Source organism: Bombus flavifrons, chromosome 5, assembly GCF_040668555.2.
Source record: "Bombus flavifrons isolate JBK064 chromosome 5, iyBomFlav1_principal, whole genome shotgun sequence".
Lineage (NCBI taxonomy): Eukaryota > Metazoa > Arthropoda > Insecta > Hymenoptera > Apidae > Bombus > Bombus flavifrons.
The window spans coordinates 12,166,496-12,187,346 of record NC_138446.1 but is presented as its reverse complement, the minus strand read 5'-3'; the positions used below and the strand labels follow the sequence as shown (position 1 = coordinate 12,187,346).

Below are 20,851 nucleotides of genomic sequence, written 5' to 3'. Positions count from 1 at the left end.
AATTCGAATCTTAAAACTGCCGAAAGTCTTGGAAATCTTCACAGCGATTAAATCGTCCAAGACTCTCGCCAGTTTTATGGTATCGAATTCTAATCGAAGTGATTCGAATTTTGAAAGCCTTGAAAAACGTCAGATCGAAAATGAGATTCGAATGGCCGTCATTACCAATAACCACGTACGCTATAAAGAAAGAGCCATAAAGAAAGGGTTCGAGTCATTGTCCGAACGTCGAAAGAAAATTACCAGCGATTACACGTGCACCGACGTGTCTCGACCATAATAAATTAGAACGAATCGATAAAAGCGATCGGACTGACGATAGTCGGTGAACGAAAGAAATTTTAATGCGAACCATCTGAATTTATTATCATGGAAACGTTTCCAACACTAACGAACGTAACCAGAAGGAACTTTTCCTCTATCAAGTTCCTGAACATTCGGCTGGGCAAACGCGCTCCTGACAATTCTTTTCTTATCAAAGGACGATGGCCACCTGGGAAATTTTATTCCCGACTAAAAGGCTGCCTGTTATCATCGTCCGCGCCTTCAATTAGACCAGAAGCCGAGTAATTAAGCAATCGTCGGATTAAAAACCAATACCGAATTGCCAAACGGTAGTACATCCGATAACGACGGTTAATCGAGTCTGCAATACGTGTACGATTCCTTTCCATTAAATTAAATTACTTTTAAGTCGTATAATTTCAATTTGGAATTTCAGATTATTCGCTGAAAAGTTGACAAGTTTCTACACTGCGGAATAGAACGCTACTCTTTTCGTGGAACTTTCCACGTTAGGGGAATATCGAATGCCACGGTACCCATCGATTAAGCGGAAGAAACCTTGTTAGATAATTTATCGGGACAGTTTCTGAAAAATAAGAACGCGACAGACTGAGCTAACAGTCAATTTCGCATCGAATTATGGTAACGAACGTTAACGAAAAAACAGTAACATACGTTTAACAAACGATCAGAAGGCAGACAAACAGGCGACTATAAAATTGCTTGACGTTCAGGCGAACACGATGTCGCGTTGCAATTAATTTACGTGACAACGGCTGAGGCCATTAATTTTCAATCGGTTGCCTGGACCGTGCACCCGATTACACATTAATCGAAGGTTTATTAATTGGTTACAGGCTCCAAGGATAACGGCATAGCGAAGGATAAAGGCAGTTTCATATTCGCCGATAAATTATGCGAGCTACGTCCAAACGGTCTACATTTTCCATGTAACACGAGCAAACCTCTCCGACAGACTGAGCGACGAATAGCGGCCACACCAAATTGATTTTACATAAAACACGAGTAGACGCAAGTTTCGACATCGAATGGTAAAAATTTCGTAACGCGTGAGCGACGTTTATAAATATCGAGAGCAAATATTCGTATCTTGTTTACGTCCTCTGTACTCTACGTACTCTTCGATTTTCATATCGATGTTTGCACGTCCAATATGAATTTAATATCGCGTAGGTAGAAACGTTGAATGCTTCTTTATAACCTTGTGATACGATTTATCAGTCTTACAGCGGTTGGCGAAAGTATTCGAACATTTATCGGAAGAAAATTTTTACCGATATATCGCGTGTACCGTACGAAACTTTCTGGAATCTCGTTGACATCGTAACGAGACACGACGATCGTGATTACGATAGTCGAATTTGAAACCAATGTAAAAATGTATATAGAAGTTGCGAGACGTCTATTGCGAACATAGCGAACGTAATTAGCGCTTGCTCAATTAGCGAAGTTAACGTGCAGCATGAACAGTGGCTTTAAACGTACGATTAGTGTCCAAGATGATATTGTTAATACAGCGAATAATTGATAGTTCAAGTATTCCGATGATCTTATATTATATATGTAAACTCTCTAAGAGTTCAAATGCGGATAAACAAGGGGACTTTCTCTTTTTTACGGACAGCACGACTTCTTTTGTTTCACGGACAGAGCGGCTTTCTTTGTTTTACGGAGAGCCATTTTGAGAGACACGCATTTCCCAAACGGACGGACAGAGATCAACATCGGAGATAGACAAGATCACAGAAGAAAGAGTAATTATTTAAAACATTGAAGACTGACGGAGAAAGATCGGTAGCTCAGGACGTTGAAAATCGATTCTCGATTTTCAGGTAGACATTGCACAGAACTTGCTATTTATTGTTTACTGTTATTAATTGGTTGTTGTTTATTTAATTATTACTGTTATTAATTGTTGTTTACTCCTGTATTTCATTTAAGTATTTTCACAATAAACCCGATTTTCAGAATCGATCCCTGAATTATCCTAGAATTGAACCTTATATATATACGTAATGAAATTCGTTTTAAGCTTTAAAATTGTAATAGCGATAGTCTTGTTGCACTAATGAAATTTCACAGCGTGTTGTATAATACAAACGTAAAAAGTTTCTAAAGGTGTGCGAATTCTTTTACGACCCACTGTATATACCAATCACGTAGCACGAACAAAAGAAGACGAATACATTTCTTTTTCATTTCCCCCAGTTACGACCTGCACTGTATCATAGTGGCGTTAGCAATTTCGAGTTCTGGCTGTTGTTCTACGTAACAATTATGCAAATTAATATACCAAGCTGCTCGCTTCGAACAATTCGTACAGTCGGAACTGTTCGTTTTTAATTGCCAGAAACAATATGATACTTTAACGTACAATCGTAAGGTGTTGCGCCACGCTCTGCCCGAGTTATTCCTTCCTTCGGGAAAACTTTCCGACTGCATTATTGGAAAACGCTGCGATACTTTGATTTATAACTCCTGGGAAATTAATTAAGATAAATATCTCGCAGGCTTCCGGGCTGCAAGATGGAACGAAAGATAGAAAAGTGTATTTTCGATAATAAAAGAAAGCTACTTCGGCGAGCTAATTTGAAAGCCGTCTTTGCGAGAAAAAAAAAAGTCGTGTCGAAAATATCCGCGGTGGAACTGGTATTGTTAGCTTAACTGACAATCGTATTACTCGAACCGACGTCCTAACGTCTGCTCGATCTTCTCCAGATACTACAACTCTATATTTTCTACATACTAAATTCGTATTGGGAACTTTTACAACGCCTTGTCCAAATTTAAACTCGTTCGAATATACCGATCGTAACTACAGCGCGGATTTTTGCGCGATTACGAGAAATTTAAAGTTAGAAAAATGCACATGACACGCATACAGATATAAAGTACGCAAAAGTATAATAGTACTCTTTGTAGTATTCAACAAGTAAATCAAATTCCTATCTAGCTCCTACTCTCTTAATCGTACCCACGAAAATATGAATTCTCGTAAAAATCCGCGGTCTAATCGTAACCGGTGACAACGACGTGCGAGTATTTCCACTATAAATCTCGCTTTTTAATGCGCGCGTATCGAAGCGAATTTCTTTCTTAATACGACACTGCCTGGCCGAGTCGTAGCTCCGTAGAAACTACATTTTGGATCCGACAAGCTGATATTACACGCGCTTCTCTTGGCCGTTTCTTCGAGCACCATCGGTGCTGCAACCTCGAGGAGCGCGTTCAAACAGAAGGCACCTTGAAGGATTCATTCGTGTAGGGATTACAGCACAACGATCGAGCCGCAAGAGGAACGCGAAGTTCCTACTCGCTGGTACTTGAAATAGTCGAAACAAAAGGGAATGTTAACGATGGGAAGGATAAAAAATGCAGGGAGGAGGAGAGCCAAGTTAGTCGAGGAAGGGATAGAAACCACGTTTTAAAGCCTTCGGGAAGCCGGGCAAGCTCGGCGATTAACGAAGATCAAAGTCTCCGGAAGGCAACGAGATCGCGAGCATATGCGGCCCTTTTCACAGCGCAACAGGGTTGCACACCAGGGCCGAGCACAAAGTGTTGCTTAAATACACGCTCACACGCGTCAGATGTATAAAACGTAGAGTGGAATGTAAAAGTAGCATACCGGGCTCGGGTGTCAAAGAGAAGAAGATCTCGTAGGTATTGCTGGGTAGCCGACTACCACGGAACCCGGGTGCCGTGTCTTTTCACCGCACGCTATTCCCTCGTCCCGCCAATCTCCAGCCATCTCCGTTCCAATTTCCCCGGAAAATGTTTTTCCTCGTGCGACGACTCGAAGCCGCGGACGAGGATGACATGAAAATTGCAAGGAACTCCCACGGTATAGAAACACCGGGGAAAAATCGAGCCGGCAGCTATCATCATATCACGTCGACGGATGGATTACGAATCGATATTATGCAAACCCCTTTACGCGTCGTTCTTCGCCAGTTATACGATCGCGGCTGTATAGAAAGCTGGCCAACCGTGCCGATACCGTATTTATAATACGATCTAAATGATAATATAGTGCGCGTGTCTAATATGAAATAGGAATACACGTGGGATCGTATACGAGGACGATTAGCTTCAGAGAACTCGACGGCACGTCTGATTCGTTGACCAGAGACCCGTTTCAAGTTGCAGGGATCAGCTGTCTAGAGGGATTACTTTTGGAAATTAGTTATTTATTGGGTCGAGGCAGGAGTTACGATACAGCCGTAAACACAGGCTGTTCCCATGAAACTTTCAGTTTATTATTGGAACTTACGCGATCGGAAAACAAGGTGTCTGATTTTATTTGATCTCGCTTAGCGAATAAGGAACAGAAGGTAATACTCGATCGACGTGGTTTCGGCTGTAGATGAATGATCCTAGGAGGATTCTTGCAGGAAACAAGAGACGCTCGATGTGACTCTCGGAGTCACTTGCTTCCTAAATCGATGCGTCCAGCTCGATGGTCTAAAGTCTAAAGGAATCTCAGTTGAAGCATACTTCGTACTCGGTACGTTGTTTCGTCTTCGAATTCGAAGCGAGTCTCAATCCGAAGCTCGTTGCTTCGCAAACTAATCTGACGAGTCCAAACAACTCCACCAACCAAGTCTTGACCTATTCAATCGATTCCAATAAATATCCGTGATCGCTATATTTTGTGTTAGTGCTATATTCGCTCGCCATCGCGCAATTTTAATACACTGTACAAAGAAACATTATAGATATAGTCGTCGTACGTATAGCGATCGTCCACGTTAAAAGACCAGTTCCACGTAAAATAATCAACAGGCGCAGAAAGTGAAATTGTATATAATTTAGCTTTAAACTAAAGAAGCTTTACATAGTTTGTAATCCGATCAAGCCGATCCGCTGGTCAATAGAAAATGCAGCAAGACGATATAATACTCTGATAACAGAGTAGAAGAACAAGAGAGTAAGATAATGCTCTGCTAAGAGCGCAGTAATGTACCTACTTGTTGTCTATTAATCTCGTAAAGGTTTCGCTACGAATTGATTGTTGAACGTATACTACCCTTTCTTCCTTGTAACTGTGGCGGCACTCGACCACGGAAATTTCCAACGGCTTCGCGACACAAAGCGCTATTACTTCAAAGCGTAAGGCCGACAGGCCTAATGTACCCTACATCGATAACCCTGCGGTTCTTTCGCCGAATATTCGGAAAAATGCATACGCGGCAACCGTCGCGAACTTCTAATAAACGCGCGCGTAATGGGGATATCGAGGGGCAACAAAGAAAAGAATCTGTTTGGTTTGGAACCAAAAGATTCATTCTGCCCCGAGCTGCGAAGTGCGAAAGGTTAAGCGAAGCCAACACAATTAGAGAAACGAATTATTGACTCTTGATAGTTCAGTGTCACTCGTTATTTCTTATTAATCGTTGTTAATCGTTAATCGTGGTTAATCGTTATTTGTTGTTAATTGTTAAGAGTTTAATAAACGTTATTGTTGAAAATCAAGAGTATTTCTTGTGGGCGTCTTCACCGACGATCACCTCATAACTATAGCGTAAATACGGTTTATATTGCAAGCAAACGGAGAATGTGAATTATAATTCCTACACCGCAAGGCACGAATTATGAATAACTAAAAAAAAGGAATAAAGCTAATAGTTTTTCTTTCTTCCGTAATGGAGCAATTTTTCAATGCGTATTCGTGACGCGTGTTACGTCGTTTACGAGAATTCGCTCTGCCAGCAACAAGAAGAACAAAATGTACGATCAAATCGTGCAATACGTTTCGATTTTGCTAAAATGCATTGTTAGTCGTAAGTGTTCGCTGCGAGCCGAGAGGATCGTAGAGCGAGTCAAACGAACAAAGGCGTTCTGGCTGAGTGGAGGGAGAAAGAACTACTCGACGAGACTTCGTTTACATTTAAAAATGTGAGGAAAGATCGGGACGGATGTCGCGTAGGAAGGCACGCGCCTCGTCGCGAGTCGGCGAGATATAGTAGGTTGAAAACGTGCCATTTCCAGACCAGACGACCGTTCCATCGACGAACGCTAAGGAAATCGATTTCCTTTCCACTCGAGACACGCTTCAGACAATCTGCCGCGGAAGAGGCAATTAACGTACCTAACAAACAAAAAAAAAAAAAAGAAAAGAGAAAGAAAAGAAAGAGGAGAAAATCACGGTGATGTGGGAAGAAAGCAAAAGAGAGAGAATACGTGGACCAATATTCGAAGACGAATTCGGGAACGACGAGATTCTCTTTATTCTCTGTCGGCACGCGTTCGAAACGTCAAACTGGAAGGATTAAATATTAAATGGGAAATAAAGGGTGGAGGGATGGGAGAGAGAGGAGAAAAAAAAGGTCAAAGATCCGACCATAAAGTTATCCAGCGTCGCGTCCGTTTGAATCCGCGTTTTTAAGTCAACTGACCTGAATCGTTTTAATGAAATTTTACCTTCTATCCGCGTAATTCACGCGAACGCATTCAATGGTGCTGCCGACACGGAAAGACATACGCGGACGCCGGGCCAACTCGAAAACCGTGTATGTAATCCGAAAAAATATGTTCGGTAGAACGACGACACAGGCCGACTCTATCGGGCTGAAATGGTTCCAACTCGAATCGAAGGAACTTGTCTCGTCCAGGAACTCGGTATGGATTTACGCGTCGCGTCGTTCGAGGACCTTACTACTTCTCCCTCTCTCTCTCTCTCTTCCTTTTCCTCTTCCTACTTTCAGTTTCTCTATCTGCTTGTAACTTCAGAGCTACTGCAGAGAACGTTTCAACGAAATCGATTTAACACGAAAGAGGTCCGTCTCCCAGACGGACCGAGGCATTCGTCTTCGAGCTACAATTTCACGACACAGAGAGCCAAGAAGCAAGAAGTTCCCTCGCGCTTCCATCCGATTCCAATTAAGGCGCCTCAAAACGACGTCCCGATGTCGTGAAAACTCGCCGCACACCCCGGCTTCTTAACGGATCCTCGGGTGCTGTCCTCCACCGCCGGCAGCACCACACCAAAACCATCCACCAGCTGCGCATTACGGACAATTCGATTCCCTTCCCTTCCAATCTCTGGCACGCGATCGATTTACGTTTCAAGTCCAGCCACCGCAACCAAAAAACGACTATCCCTTTTTCTACGTTCGCGACTGTTAACGCGTTCGTCTACGCGTACGTAGTACCACGCCATCTCAAAATCTATAGCTTACAACGATCAGAGCTTTGTTATTTTATTCTTATTACTATTACATATTTTTCCAAATTATTGATCACGCGGTTACTACGATCACAAGCCATAAGATTTATGAAGGTCCGCGAAAAACGTCGGCCGACCTGATGAAACACCTGCCGAACAGAAATCTTCGAAATATTGTTTTATGTCGCACCGTGATACAGGAAAATCTTTGATATCCTCCAATTTTAGTAATAGAACCCTGCGGCGTTCAGCTATGGACTGCTGGAAATTGCAGACGGCGTCCAGCTGGGTCTCTTTCAGCGAATTTTCGTACGTACATAGCTGTTGGCTCGTGCTTCGTACGATTTAACTATGTCGTTTAAAGCGTTTCCTCGATGCTGAGTGTACCAGGTATGTAAATATGAAACCGGAATTTTTGTATAGAAAATACACGTTTGTTGTATGAAAATGATTAAAAATATTTTATTCCAAGTATTGCCCATCGCTAGCTATACATTTTTCCCACCTCTGGCAATTGGTGGATGCCACGCCAACAAAACTGTCGCTTTTTTCAGGCAAACCAGTCATCGAGCCATTTTCGTACATTTTCGTAAGAAGCGAAGTGCTGGTCAGAAAGTGCGTGTCTCATCGATGCAAATAAATAGTAATCGGACGGAGCCAAGTCTAGTGAGTAAGCCGCGTGCGAAAGTATTTCCCAACTGAACGCTTCGATCGTTTCCTTGACCAGCTTTGCTGTATGTGATGGTGCATTATCACGAAGCAAAATTACTTTGTGTTGCCTTTTTTGATATTCTGGTCGTTTTTCACGCAAAGATTGATTCAAATCGATCATTTGTTGTCGGTAGCGCTCGGTATTAACGGTTTCGCCAGGTTTTAACAGCTCGGTGGTCTTTTTCGGTGGTCTTCCACGTTCTTCGTTCCTCGCGTCAAAATTGCCACCTCTGAATCTTTTAAACCACTCAAAGCACTGTGATTTACCAAGAGCATGCTCACCGTAAGCTTCGGCAAGCATTCGATGCGATTCTGCGGCAGTTTTCTTCAAATGGTAACAGAAAATCAATGCTGTCCGCAAATCGTAGTTTCCAGGCACAAAATTTGACATGTTCAACGCTATTACAAACTATGCTGTTGTATGAAACTTGTATTGTTCCGAGTCGAAAATGTTTGTGAGATGTCAACAAAGACTTTTGGCATCAATGATAACTACATTATCAGATAGGGCCATCTATAGGCAGATTCCGGTTTCATACTTATAGACCTGATAAGATTTCTTAATTTTGCACGAAGAACCGTTTCTTATTTAAAACGATGCAGCTGATATTTGTTTGATCCGTAAAAGCTCGGACTTGAGTCTCGATTAATAACCGTGGAAGTACCACATAAGCGCGCGGTAAAGAAAATGAGTAATTTGCTTTTTGACAAGCTGGTTTCTTTCTCGTACCGTGACATACGCGAGCAGATAAGAGTTAATGCATTGGATAATGCATTTTTAAAGCGAAAATGTATGCTCTATCTTCAACTGCGGTATAAGCTCGTTCTCTTATTCGCAGCGTTTTATATTACTCCGGCGCATGAAAAAAGAAAAAGGAGCAAAGATAAAGAAGAGAGAAGAACTTTGAACAGCGCCAGTGATCTTCAAATTTTGTGTTTCAACTTCGGTTTCAATATTCGCCGGGTAAAACGGTGAAAATTCACGAAACAAGAATTCTTTTGAAATCCTATACAACGACTTTCCGCAACGTGTAAAACAATGGTTACGTTGTAGCTCTGTTTGTGCGAAAAATGTTGCATTGGAAAAAAAATACAAAAATTCGAAGCGAACGTCGCTTGCTCTTTGATAAAATTCTTTAAATTCGGAACGATCGGAACAAAGAAAGAAGCCGCGACGCTTTTCAATTACTGTTTACTGTTTCGTCCGCTAGACGCGCGATAAATGAAAGTGGTATTCGCGACGAGAAAACGCGCGAGTAGAAAGACTCTACCGCGAAATTTGGAAATTAAAATGACCCACGAGATTATAAATTCCATACACGGAAACCGACGTTTCTGCGATACAAGCGCGATAATTAAACGTCACCGATAAATCCACGATAGCGAATGTTTATAATAGAAACGTTGGTTGTCGCGTGGCGTTAGAATCAAGACAACGACACCGTTTTAATTTGATTTGCATTCGTGATTTCGTTGCGTGTAACGTAACATCGCAAGCAATTAATTCGTTGGCGTGCTATTGACAACTCGATTATTTACAGGCAAGTTTCCGCGTATTCCCGAACTGTCAGATTATCTTGTGTTTAACGTGGTCGAGAAACACGGCCACGAACAGCGCGTCGGCAACCGCGGTTAACGTGGCCGCACTCTTGGATATTGTATTACATATTATGTAGCAAAGTGATGGCAAGTAATTAACTCAAAATGATAAAGTAGATTAAACCGAGAAACGGAGAGAGGGAGAGAGAGAGAGAAAGAAGGTTTATTTAATATATTACGGTCTATTTAATAAGCTGAATCTTCCGATACGCTCTTGACAAGGAAATCCTTTAATTAAACAATGAGACATTGTCGGATAATCTCTGCGATTGCGTCGAAAGTTCTATTCAAAAGATACGATCAATTGGAAAATAGGCGGAGAAACGGAGAATGTCCAATTCGCGAGATCTAAATAAACGTCGATGTAAAAAATACAACGCGAGTGATTCGATCTAACGATAAACGAAATTTGAATTACGCGTCCCCGGTAAAACTACCAATATCGTTAAACGATACGATGGATTAAAATGTATTATATATACAAGTTATATCGCGTTACATATACGATACATTATAGATAAATTACGTAATCGTGCTGCTTCGATTAATTTAGAGACGAACGACGATTTTCGCAGATGAACGAACACAGGATTTACTTTCCGTTCATTGCGTAACTCACGTTTGAGCGCGGCTCTATCACATCGATTTATGACATCCACATACGTGAGTGCTATATCATAGCTGTACCGTCAGCCAAAATCTCGTTGTACAAACTTCGACGTCGGCCAACGGAACTTCCATTATCCGAATTAACAGGGAGACGGCTGTTTGGATAAGAACATTTTCAGATTACGGAACTTTCGATTCCCCCGTTATTCGTGTAACGCCGAATAAAGCAACTCAACAGGGGACTGGAATAAAAGAAACAACGAGAAAATAATTCGGTTAGAAGTTTACTCGCCCAAAGGTTGAGAATTCTTTGTTAAAACAATAATAAATAAAGTTGGAACACGGTTAACAGGTAAGTAGCATTAACGGTTACTCTATGTATATCCTAAGACTAAAGATCGCAAGTATTATAGAAAGCAAAATAGAGAAGGAAAGACAAGAAAATGACTGGAAATAACAAGATAAGGTAGACAAATAAATGAATAAAAATAATTATAGTACGATACGTAAGAAACGCGATGAAACGATGCCGCTTGAAAGTTAATTTAGGCCCAGCTTCGAACATAGAAAAAAATTAGATCTGCTGGAAAGATCGATGGAAGATCGAACGGTGTTGGCCAATAAGCGGATTCCATAGAACGGATCCCAGTTGGTGTTGTTGAAAATTGTCGTTCTTAATCGCCGAAATAAATGTATACGAACACTTGGATTACACTTAGGATTGATATCAAAGTAGTTTCACATTTATTTAATACGTGATTTACAAGATCTTCGTCGATATACATTTGCACGCGTCTCGGTACTCTCTTTGTTTCGCCATCTTCTATACCACACTACTAACGGAATAGTTGCATTCATCTGTTTTACGAAACGCTGTGCACGCAAGTACTCCCACACACACTCATATTCATATGCGTGTCATTACTACGCGGCTAATCCGGTGTACCTCACAAAATTACATATATCTCAATGGGTGTATTTGAAAAGATAGAAGTCTGTGGAACAGTCCAGTTGCAAGTTCCACGATCGTTTGCAAAAACCTAAAATCGATGCTAAAGTTGATTATCTGGGTCGATTATCGCGCTCTGTACGAGGGTAGCAAACGCTCTAATACGTACTTACGAACAGGGTTGTATATATACCCGGGGGTAAAAATTATAAAGCAAAGAGTTAATCAAACGACGTCCACGGTGAAGCGGTTAAATAACACGTTTCTGTTCCCTTACGAGAATACTTAATATCCTGCGGCACAAGTCCGAACGTAGAGAACGTACCATTATTTGCTCTATTTCATAAACCACGACTTAAAAGGGAATAGAGAAACACAACGATGCGAAATACGATGCAATTAGCGGGAGTGCAGGTATAGCGAGCTTTCACGTGCAAAGGACAGGTAAATTTGGATCGATGGGAAATCCGCGAAGGAAATTGAAACAGGCCGTGGCCTTGAACGGCCAAGCTTATAATTTTGATGGTAATTTGCTCGGTTGCGTGTCCTTTTCATATTAACTCCACGTGTGCACACATTAGATGTTTCCGTGTACGCGCACGCTTGGTACCGACGATGTTTCGTCGCGTTATCTGCCCCACCTCCAAGAAAAATCTTCCTACCCACTCGCGAAGACGAGCTCAACGATCGTCCACGCCTGATACCTGTCCCATGGATCTTACATTTTTCAGCGTCACCAATTATTTCGATTCTGCTCGATTTTTCCCAACATCGGTCATCGATACATACGTCGTTCGTCTCTGTGGTGATCGTTGGCTCGACGCGACGAAAGTCGAATTTTATAAATACGAATCGAACGATAAGTATCCCGTACGCTCGTTTATCGTTTGTGAGACACGAATTTATTACGAAATTGTTGATAACGGACAGACGATGATATTCTTCTCTGTTATTATGTATATTGGAGTAATGGATTTAAATTGGAATAATAGATTTAAATTGAAGTAATAAATTCGTCTGACTTCCATTTGTATATGCACTTTAGAAGAATGTTACAAAAATTGTTTAACGCTTTTAAACACTTTAAAACGCGTTTAAAATTGTTCGACCGCGAATCTTATATATTTCACGCTGGGAGCCGCAACAGATTGAAATATACTATGCCATAACGTTTAATTCTTGCAAAATATCGCATTGCATCCGCGCACAGTTTCTGGCAATGTTACCGAAATTATTCGCATTGTCGACGATTTGTCGGTTCGTGAAATTTATTTTATTTCAATTAATTATTTTAATCATTCTGAAAGATCTAATAACGTGGATGATCGACGACCAACGTTTCAACGTGTTAAAAACTATAAAAGATATAAATTTGTAGCGAAATGAGATAAATGAGTTACTCGTTGACGAGATAGATTTTACACAGAGCTTAATACTAAACCAATACTTAACGTGTTCTTTCGAGAGATCGCCAATGGACTTAATACCCGACCTAGTAAATTGATCGTCGTCGATAGTTTTCGGACAGTTATCGAATGTGAATGACATCTGTTGTTTTTCGAATTAAGAACTTCCGTGTGTCTGAATCTCAACGTCTTCAAACCCTTCTCATTTGCATCCAGGAAAGCTTGTAATTCCGAGAAGGATTTAAAGAGTTTCATCCTTTGGCTTTCATCGTCCGTCCGCTAATATATTCGAGCAAAAGAACAAAATAACCAATAAAATGTAAATTTACCGCTTTGGGTATTTCAAGTAGAACTAGGCAAACGCGAGTAGCAGATGAAAATAACGATAAGCGAAAGGTAATTTCAAAGAGATCGCACAAATACATACATATGTTATGTATGTTACACATATGTACTATACAGCGTACATAACGTTATATCCGGACGGTGGATGTTTATGCAGATTCGTATTTTTCTACATTTAATATCAAAAAATGGAATTTAAACGGAAATTTGCTTCGTCCATTACAGGTTACAACGAGTACTATACTTTGAATATTTTATATTGTTGAGAATTTTGGATCGTAATAGCCGAAATAATGGTATGGAAACACTAAATTTACACTTAGAATTTACATTAGAATAGTTATACAGGGTGGTTAGTAACTGGTGGTACAAGCGGAAAGGGGGTGATTCTACGCGAAAAAAGAAGTCGAAAATATAGAATAAAGATTTTTCGTTCCAGGCTTTGTTTTCGAGAAAATCGACTTTGAATTTTCGCTCGGTACGCGTGCACTTTATCGCGTCTCGTTATAACGGATCTCACTGTAGATCGTTGTCTCGATGGATATTATCGCAGTTTAAGTTTGTTTTTGCCGTAACGGAAAATTAGGAATACATAATGAAATAATACGAAGTAATCATAAAGTTTATTATTACGAAAATTGCTGAAAATGTTGCCCATTCTGCCGAACACATACTTCTGCTCTTCTAATTAAATTTCTATGACCACCTTTCTAACGTATTCGATTGTTTTAAAGTATGAAAGGCTACAATAATCTTTTCTTTCAATTGCTCGCAACTTGCGATTTCTTCAGAATAGACAATAGACTTTTTTTTAGACAAAAATAGACTTCTTTTTTCGCGTAGAATCACCCCCTTTCCGCTTGTACCACCAGTTACCAACCACCCTGTATATTTATTTGATAAACGATTTCAAAGATATTCATCGATACATACTTGCACGCGTCTCACCTTCTTCCATACCAGACTGTTAACTAACAGTTTACATTCCTTTGTTTTCGAGGCGCCGCGCACACACGTACTTCCATACACACATATTCACGTACATGTATCATTACTACGCGGTCAATCTAGTCTAGCACATAAAATTATATTACGTGTATTCTTACAACATTACATCTTCCATAAATGCATAAACATCCGTGATGTAATTCTGTCAAATGAAAATATAAATAATGGAAAATTGTAGTGCAAAAATTGCACGTACTAGAAAACTCCCGGATATCGTATCGAATCGTCTCCGCTTTGTAGTCGAATCGATCGAAGGAACTGAAATAATTTCGATCGAGACTCGCGACGAGCCAAAGACCAGACGACTCTCGACGAGCGAGAAAATCGCGATACTCTGCAAATAATTTCAGGAGCACTTTACGTCCGTATTGCCAGGAACAAAGCAGAAGTCAGACTTGAAGAGCATCTTAACTTTCAAGAACGCATTAATGCAGCCCTCTCAGGAATGCTCAGAAATTCCTCTGCAAGCGTATAATGTCGTCGCGAATTAGGACGCGCAAGTGACATCGTTCTCACGGACGAAATGTTTCGCCAGTTTGTAAAGCGATATAAAACTTTGAATCGGCGCGTTTTGTGTCTACGATCGTTCGAGAATCACCTCGCTACCTCTGCTCTTTCTTTCGATAATCAGAGTCCGTCCGCGAATGTTAAAAACCTCGCCATAACGATTTTGGAAACGATAATCACGCAATATCATAATATACTTTAACTTTATTACTTGATATTTACTAAATTATATCCAAAAGGTGGATTATATTTTGCCGTTTCAAAATTGCAAACCCTGTTTTTTATTCTTATCTTTGATTCTTCTAATTAGCATTGTGCATTCGTGGCGTTATAACATTATAAAATCGACTATGTTTATTTGATTCGTATTAAATTGCACGCGTACGTGCTGTTATGCCAGGTAATATAGTATTATAATTAGACCAGAATGGAACATTCAATGGACGATGGAATAGAACGTTGCAGAAGGTAAAGCGTCCGGATAACGGAATGTTCAATGAACGAAATATTCCTGCAGTGTGGTACGTACTTGAATAATAAAAGATTCTAATATGAACACAACTAAACGCTAAACTTTGCTGTTTCTCTCGTAATTGTAATAATGGCAAGTGTCGATCTCCACTTTTTAATACTAATAATATCCTGCGTAAATATTCTTATTACGTAAAGATACATCGTCGTGCAGGCTAAATTGAAGACATAAAAGATCCATGCAGCTCGCGTCATTCTGTCACGCGCCTTTGAGTGCTACTTCGATAAAAAAGAAAAAAAAATAGATAAAAAGTCGAGTACTTCGGTAATGCTCGAAGTTTATTTATAACGCACAAACTTTTCTTCCGCGGCAGTTGCAACGAAACGATTCGCGTAAAAGTTTAGGACCGTAAAATAAAAACGTAATCGGCTTACTCCCGGCAGAGATGCCTTCGTTAGAAAGTATTAAGAATCGTTTCTCTCAGAATGTATCCTAGCCGAGTTTATCGGCGGTGTTCATACTCGTGGCGAAGAGTCGAGTGGCCAAGGGACTAAGAAATTCTACTTCACACTGCCTGCTAGCGAAACGAAACAAGCAATATCCCGGCGAGCAGCCTGCTTTATTTTCTTTACGTTTCTTTCCTTATGAATGTTTACTTCGTTTCTTGCATTTCTTATTCCTATTATCCTGCGTTTAACTTTGCGATCGTGCTTTCGAAAATCTATATCATCAAGCTGAATTTCCAAGCAGAATAACTTTTCCTAACTTCGTCGACGTTATTCGGAAAATATTAATTGCCAAAGGCAGATCTTTAGGGAAATTTATAATTGATCGATCGTCGCGTGAATTTTACTTTCCCACGTTCCATGAAATTTCTACTCGCTATGTGTGAACAGGATTGTATCGTGTACGACGCGACTAAACCACAATTTACTAGGTTACAGTACGCCAAGTGTTACAAGCTGTGTACCGTTCGAATCACAGGTATTCGAAGAACGTTGATCGACCATCATTTTCTTTCTCCTGTAATTTCGGTTACCTTTGGCATTATGCTAAACAGTACAGGGCAACCTGTGATCTCCAACAACTCTATTTTATATTTACGCGCAGGAAAATATATAGCGAAACGTCGATATACATACACCGATCTTCGGTTAAAAATGATCGTAAGCGATACCGTTAGAAACCACAGGATATTAGCAATCTCGAAATCCTGCGGTCTGTAAGAACGTTAAAGAGAAAGAAAAAGGAAAATTTGCCGAAAAATGTGTCAGCCATTGCGAGTGAGAGTATCGCGCGTGGCGGCGCCGTGGCAAAAACTAAAACAGCCCTCGACTTGATAATTAAGCACTAATTGAGCGAACAGACGTTACCGTAGTCGTCGACGAGTGCTTACGGGCCACGTTCAGCAGATTATTAAACGTAAAGTCGCGCGGAGGCCGAGAGGGTTGGGAGAACAGGTTGCGCACAATAGAAGACAAATTGCGCGGTAAAGCGGCGTTGAATTATTTGACATACAACACTCGACGAACAGGAAACTCCCAGAAAATTATACATTACTTCCGGTATTTCTAGACCAGTCGAAAGGGTTAAGGACTAATAAGATGCTTGTTTGCGCTTCGAGTGGATGCACTCGAATCGCAGCCACCGGCATAATTCAGCGGCAGTTTATCCGGAATATAGTCAGCCATTAGATTGCAACAATGTGTTCGCGTGCCACGAAAACTGAAAATGTCAGAAGAACATGACGTCGACGAAGAGATCGAGCCGGCTGGAATAGCGAACGAGGCGTAAAGGAATGGATAACGTGACCCAGAACACGAAATCCAACTACGTACGCTCCGCAAACTAAACTATTATTACGCGATAGATCTATACACGTGTATATTTTAATTCGACACTCGACCGGCTGCAGCACAATTTTGTTCGTTCCCGGTTAACCGCAATTCCACCCGATAACCATCTTGATAGCGTGCCGTATTTGCCAAAAAAGAAAAAAACCAGAGACTTCTTTTCTGTAAATATCTAATCCGCTGATCGACCCTCTGAATAAAATACGAAACGGCGAACCGTTCTAACTATCAGCTAGCTGGCGAAGGCGTTGACGCTTAATTCCAGAGCTCATCGCAGGTGGAAATAAACGCTGACCTTGCGCGCCTCTTTTCCGAATTATACACGCGAAATCAAACGATTTAGCCAATTCCATGGAAACGAATTATCGGAAACACCGAACCGTTAATCTATCCTCGTAAACATTTCAAGAGATCATTAGAAAGACATCTCAATTATTATCGAATTAGCCTCTGAAATGATCAAAACGAAGATCGTTATTACGTCGTTGTGCTCAGCACGCGATCTAACACGCCGCAAGAATTCGTCAAGGCAAAATTACAAAGATAATCGTAAATGTAAATTATGGATGAATCGACGTTCGAATTTTACGAGACGGTTGAGCGAAAATTTGCAGAGCGAATGACGTTCTTTTTAACGGTATATAATATCGAATAGATCGACGATTGGTGGAAACGCCAAGCTGAGACTGAGAGTCGTTGTGCCTTTACGGGACGCGATCTGACGCGATTAGATCGCGTGCCAACGCAGCGTACGTACCGCGAGCTTGAATCTAATATAGTTAATTACACGTGGCAACAAACGCCGATTAGACTCACTCGATAAAATTCCATTCTTCCGACGTAAATTCCTTCTCAAGCCACGTTTCGATTTCCCTGTTACGATCGATCTTTCCTCTCGACCAATTGACGATAAATTTCAACCGTTTGCATCGATTAGCACGTTCTGCTTGTACTCGTTAAATATTCTACGTTCTTTAAACGATCCTCTTGCGATTGAAAATTCAGTACATATTTGCTTGCACGTTAAACGACGAATCATCGCCGTTCGATACAAGACGAATCGGCGCGACGTACTACCGACAGCCTAACGACGATAGTCATCGATAGATCGCGATTTACGGGAAATTCGACGTATCTAACGAACGCGTAACAATACCCACGTGAAGATATACGAAATATCCGAAGCACAATAGCTGATATTTTATAAACGAAACAAATATCTCTGCGTAGAACGTGCGCTTCTTCAGTCTTGGTCGTAAACAATGAATTTCTATAAACATCTACGATCTATCTAATGGTTAAAAATCCTACTTACGTTATTTATCCGAGACCCAGTCGCGGGAATCAGCTGCCTCGCTGGTTTACCAAGACACCTAAAACGAAGGCAAACGATTAAAATGGAGGATAAACGCGAAACAAAAGAGAGAAGGTTAAAAATGAACAGAATGAATCCAGTTAATCCGTAACAAATCCCGCTTTAATCAGAATACCAAGCGCGGCAGGATGAACGCGACCAGTCGGTGCGTTCAATCTGCAACGCGTCGGCAACGCCGGAAACAAACGTCACCCTCGGGTCACGTTCCGAGCGAAATGACGACGACGTATAAACGATTACAAGTCGGCTTCCGTGTGCAACTTTTCTCTCTGTTCCGTTCCAGCGAACGAAGTACTTATCGCGTAAAGCTGACGAGCACAAAGAAATTACGACGCGGAAGGCGGCGGATATGGGTGCATAACCGGAGGGTAGGTTCCTCGGTGTAAGCGCACCGGCATCGGTTCATCCCCCTTCTCGTGCTCGAGGATGCGCGATATAACGAGACAACGGAAGAAAGGCGGACACGTTTGCCACTTGAAGAAACCAAGCTGAACAAAAACCGGTCTCTGCCGTGTTTACCTCATATTCGCCTTCTTCGTTTTCTATGTACGGTGGCTCGCAAAAGTGTTCGAATACTTTCGAAAATCGTATAAGAAATTTTGATTTGAAATTCGAAACACGGCTACCCCGATTATATCGGTATGACTTCAAACGTACGCGAAAACGTATTTACAAGTTGCAAGATATTTATTGAAAGCATACGCTTTACAAGGTGATACGAACAGCGAGTCGATTATTCGTTGTATCGATAAGTCACGGTACGTAGTGAGATCACTAGTTGTACGTTCAAGAGTATTACGTATATTAATATTTCACCGAGTGTTTGCAATAAATGTCTTATAACTTTCATATATCAGGTCTGTAAGTATGAAACCGGAATTTGCCTATAGATGACCCTAGCAGATAATGTAGTTATCACTAAACTGCGTCATTGATGCCAGAAGTCTTTGTTGACATCTCACAAACATTTTCGACTCGGAACAATACAAGTTTCATACAACAGCATGGTTTGTAATAGCGTCGAACATGTCAAATTTTGTGCCTGGAAGCTACGATTTGCGGACAGCATTGATTTTCTGTTACCATTTGAAGAAAACTGCTGCAGAATCGCATCGAATGCTTGTCGAAGCTTACGGTGAGCATGCTCTTGGTAAATCACAGTGCTTTGAGTGGTTTAAAAAATTCAGAAGTGGCAATTTTGACGCGAGGAACGAAGAACGTGGAAGACCACCGAAAAAGACCACCGAGCTGTTAAAACCTGGCGAAACCGTTAATACCGAGCGCTACCGACAACAAATGATCGATTTGAATCAAGCTTTGCGTGAAAAACGACCAGAATATCAAAAAAAGGCAACACAAAGTAATTTTGCTTCGTGATAATGCACCATCGCATACAGCAAAACCGGTCAAGGAAACGATCGAAGCGTTCAGTTGGGAAATACTTTCGCACGCGGCTTACTCACCAGACTTGGCTCCGTCCGATTACTATTTATTTGCATCGATGGAACACGCACTTTCTGACCAGCACTTCACTTCTTACGAAAATGTACGAAAGTGGCTCGATGACTGGTTTGCCTCAAAAAAGCGACAGTTTTTTTGGCGTGGCATCCACCAATTGCCAGATAGGTGGGAAAAATGTATAGCTAGCGATGGGCAATACTAGGAATAAAATATTTTTAATCATTTTCATACAATAAACGTGTATTTTCTATACAAAAATTCCGGTTTCATATTTACATGCCTGGTACATGTTTCGAATAGATTTCAAACTTTGCTATTGTAGTCGCGATAGTTCTGTCTCGTTTCAGCGCTGACGAAATTTCAAAGTTTCTTATAGAGCACGTAATATACTGGTAAAAAAAATTCTCTAGTTACCGTTCTAAGCGTTCGAACAGTTCCGTGAACCGATGTAATGGGAGAATAGGAGAAAAACGAATCCACTCGAGACCCATAAAAACCGCTCTCCGCCGTATTTAACTCGTACTCTTGCGTTCCTATCTCCATATGTAATGGGTTGGCAACTAAGAGACTGCGGATTTTGTCATTAGATGGTATTGACAAAATGCGCAATCACTTAGTTGCCAATCCAATACTTACGTACGCTTGTTTCCATTCGTACGAACGGATGCAGCATCGACCGACATCCGGAAGTAGATGCTCCGCGCGTACACTGACTTACTTCATCGCGCGTTAATCCGATTTTTCAGTCCGAATGCGATTTAAAGTTGAACGCACGTGACGTCAAGTTTCGCGACTAGCACACGATATACGGATCATACTGCGAAAATTACGGCCAGCATCTTTCATGGGATATTCCGTATGTTTGGAAAAGGAATTACGCTATGTGTAATCGAAACACAAAGGTGGAATTTAAAGCAAAGCTACTTCTAGAATTGGTTTGCTTTTAATTAAAAAGTTCTTTGATCTATCTAGCGTGTTGGATTTACCGGATTTCCGGAATATAAATATCGTTCTTACGACGCTTACGCGTTGTTTGCTCGCTTTGATCGCGTTTAGAGTTCTATTTCGAGCACGGTGAAGATCCA

General features: G+C 41.0%; 1 protein-coding gene across 1 annotated transcript in view; it reads right to left on the bottom strand.

The window, feature by feature from the left end:
• The window catches only part of Hs3st-A (Heparan sulfate 3-O sulfotransferase-A), a 150,959-nt gene that overhangs the window by 110,163 nt on the left and 19,945 nt on the right, over positions 1-20,851 (bottom strand). Inside the window, exon 2 of the mRNA XM_069112603.1 lies at positions 18,246-18,303. The gene's annotated coding sequence lies outside the window, so the exon portion shown is untranslated. The remainder of the gene's footprint in view (positions 1-18,245; positions 18,304-20,851) is intronic.